We start from the raw sequence: 4,164 nt of genomic DNA, 5'->3' as shown, positions 1-4,164 counted from the left end.
CTATGCCTTTTCAACTTGTGTTAGGTTAACTACTACTTCTGGCTGAAACAGGAGGGTCCGTGTGTGTTAGGAATATGGCCCCCACAATCAGACAGCTACCTACCGTCGGGAGACCTGTGAATCCCCACCCTTGCCCTGAGAACATGTCAGATGCCAGAGGCCAACCCATTGCTTCACCTTCTACCGAACTCACACAGGGATGATCAGACAGGGTAAGGGAATCTTCGTTAAGGAGCCAACCCCCGGACCCTTGTGGTTATCGGATCTTTCTCCTAACTCTGTGTTTGTTCGTCAGGTGTAGCTGGTTTTGCCTTTTTACAGTGTGTGACATGCACCCAGATGGATCTCTCAGCTGTTCTGCTGGCAAAGGCAGTACTTGGTAGGGCCCTTCCCGCCAGGCCTGCTTCAGTCTCCTGGTTAGATAGAGTGGGTCACCTTCTCCTTTAGTTCACCTGTGGGGCACAAAACCTCTGACATACGGGTGTGGTTAATAAACTATCTTCACACATACATGCTCAGCTCTCAATTTCTATTGTTGTTTTTTCTTTTTAAGTATTTTTATTTAATTCTATCAATATTATTTAATCCTATCACTCCCCCTTTTTGACACATGATTTGCCCATGTGTCAATATTACCACCTTTCTAAACCATTTCTTATGTAATTTATCATCCTATTGCCATGCCTTTCATTTTTTAGATTATCTTTTGCTCCTTTATTGCTCCTCCCACTTCCTTTGTCTTTTATGGAAGCTAAATTCAACTTTCATCCAGTTCAGAATCAATTAGTAATCCAATCAATCAATCTCTTATCTTATAAAAACACTTATGTTTAGTTCAAACTCTGTTCAACCCAGGCTCTCCCGGGCTTGACCTGAAGACTGATTGTTGGACATGACAAGTCTATTTCTTAAGTCACCTAAGTCTTCTGTCTAGCAACAAAGAATAAAATCTCTATGTTCATGATTAACCCAGTTATATCTAATAGCCCACCAGAAACCCTAATCATCTTTAAATCACTACCAATGTCATATCCCTCGTTACTCTCTACCATTTGGATAACATCCCTGATGTATGTATGCCTCCTTAGAGTTCCAAATTACTTTACCATGGGCTACCATTGCCTTCCCATAGATAAGATCACTTAATTTACCCGTATGCAGTACATAATGGAGTACGCAAACTTTACAGCACTTTATCATTACCAATAAGTTCATCATTTGTTTTTTGTTTTAACGGTTTTGGCGCTCCAAATATAGCAGTTTTTATGGATGAGTTTAACATTCTCCCCTCCTGTGTTATAGTGTGTCCTAGGTAAATGACTTCGATCTACCAAAGTTTAAGTTTCTTTCTGCTCACTTTGTGTCCCTGTTCTTCCAGGAAGGTTAACAATTGGATTGTATCCCTCTTACATCCCTCCTGAGTGGGATTAGCCAATAGAATATCATCTATATAAACTAACATTTGCATCCTTCCCTATGTTCAAACTTTCCCAAATTATTAGTTATAGCCTGGGCAAAGATTGTAAGACTTTCCGAGTAGCCTTGAGGCATCCTAGCCTAAGTCCATTTCCTTCCCTGAAAAGTAAAGCCAAACCACCCCTAACTATCCGGATGAACTTGGATGCTAAAGAAAGCATTAGCTAAATATATCACTGTAAAATAGGAGTTCTCTGGTTTCAATTGGTTCATCAATGTATGTGGATTTTATACACATGGAACTCTGGGAATGATATTTCTATTAAACTAACTGTAAGTCCATGACCATCCTCCAGTCGGCGCTAGGTGCCTCCTTTCTAACATGAAATATTGGAGAGTTTCATTGTACCACATCTCCAGGAATTATCACCCCTCCCTCAAGTAAATTCTCAAATGTAGGTGTTATCCCTTTTATTGCTTCTGGTTTCATAGTATATTGCTTTTGGTATGGTCTATTATCGGATCGAGGAATCACTTGTACTGGAGCTACCCCCTTTATTAGTCCTACATCTGTTGTCCTTGTGACCATAATTTGAACATAATTGCTGCTAACTCACCCTCCTGTTCCTGAGTTAAGAAAATCTCTTCCTGTCATCCGTTAAAACTTATCTCCAGATGGACACTGGGCTGGGTTTTTGCTCTCCCATTCAACTTTATTCTATATCTCCCAGTGGAGTGGCCATACTGATCCCCATTTGGTGTATTCTGCCAGTCAGTAATGTTCTTCCCTTGTTTTATATATTTACCTAGTGATAAACATTCCTCTGAATGTTCTTTCACTAGGACAACATGGGGGCTCCACCTTTCTCTGTACAGCCTCTGGCTCTGTGAACCCATTTTAACCCAATTTGAAAAAACAACAATCACAAATAGCCAGGCCTCACCCAATTTGATAGCTCATTTTTATGACCTAAATTCTGCCTAACTGAGATGAGCTAATCTCTTTCTCCTAGTTATATTCTAAAGATGGTAGTACACACAAAACATGATAGATATTCCCAGTCTTAACCCATCAATAATTGTTTGTATCATTCTAATTCCTCCTAACTAATCCATTAAACAACTCAAAATTCCTCGAGTATACAATGATTATTTAATTGATTACCCTAACTCTGCTACATGTGATCTCATCTCAAATGATCCATTATCAATTATCTGTTCAACCTCCTAGGAAAATCTTTCTCCCCTTCTATTGTTCCTGTCCCCCCTGTAAATGTCATATTTGAGTTTTTAGCCAATACAATCACGGTTACATCAAATGTTCCCTCAGCTAATGGTATTTTCTTCCTAATATAACTTCCCTAAATGAGATTAAATCCCCTGCCTTCCTCTACTATCCTTATATCATTACTGGATCAATGATAATAACTGTAATAACTATCAATAATAATTGTAATAACTATTTCACATTAAATTGTGTCTTTTTTCTGATAATGTTATAATTGTAGCCTATTCCATCACTTTTAGTTTAAAATATAAGTTTATGTAACAAATCCATAACCCACCACAGGCTGGCGCTATTCCCCCATCACAACAGCCAATGTCACTTGCATCCACTTAACCAAAATACATTATCGTTCTAAAATGTACCAAAAAAATATTTCCCAGCTAAACCATTTCAGTTCGCTATTCAATTTATTTAACTGTTCTCTCTGATTATGCCCTAATTAATAAAACAAATACTTGCTATCGTTGATTAGCATACATTTAATTATGTTCCTACCATCTGAACTGTACTGTCTCTCACCCTCCCCTTGCTCCTTCGGAGAGAGCGCATGGTAACCTTATAACATATTTACATAGACTTTTCTAGAATACTTCTATTTAAGCTATCTAATTCAACCTTTCAGGTACAGTCCCTACCTGTGTTCGAACCAGGGACATCGCCAGTCACTCCACACAATCTACGATTCTCACAAAGTAAATACTTTCACGTCGCACATCCAGCCACGTCATCACCCCCGTCTAGCCAGCCCTTCCGTCTCAAACACACTAGTAGCAAAAATAAAACACTCTCTAACAGCGTTCTGCATTTACCTCTATCATCAGGTTTAAGAACTAACGTAACATTAACTATTCTCTATTGCGGTAGTAACGTCTTGTTTGGTTCAGTTTATTTATTACGGAGTGTCTATAATACTATAATAATACATAATCGAAATCCCCTCATGCATACAGATTTCACCTTATGCCATTGAAATGCCAGATAAACCATAATAGTTCAATGGAGCCCCCTATTGGCTCTCCCCTACCTATACATTACTTCTACAACCACTTTAGTTATGGTCCGATTACAAATGAAACCTTATCACATGATCAAACAACGCCACAACCTTAAACTCATATGGGGCGGCAGGCAGCTTAGTGATCAGTAGCGCCGCGCCAACAACCGAGAGGTCGCCGGTTCCAATCCCCGAGCCGACCAGGCGAAAAATCTGCCGATGTGCCCTCGAGCAAGGCACTCAACCCCAATCGCTCCTGTAAGTCGCTCTGGATAAGAGCGTCTGCCAAATGACTCAAATGTAATGTAAAAGAACAACACCTCATAAGGAGTGCCCAGCAGGAGTCCAATTCCTATCAGAAAACATACATACAAACATTCAGACACTCCCAATCTCTCCCAGGGGGAAAAAGTTCTTCTTCACCCTGAGTGAGATTGTTGTTCCCATAAGGGTTTCTTCATTGTGT

Source organism: Coregonus lavaretus (assembly GCF_964263955.1).
Source record: "Coregonus lavaretus genome assembly, contig: SUPER_35_unloc_2, whole genome shotgun sequence".
In the NCBI taxonomy this organism is placed as follows: domain Eukaryota; kingdom Metazoa; phylum Chordata; class Actinopteri; order Salmoniformes; family Salmonidae; genus Coregonus; species Coregonus lavaretus.
Note: the sequence above shows the minus strand (reverse complement) of the source record.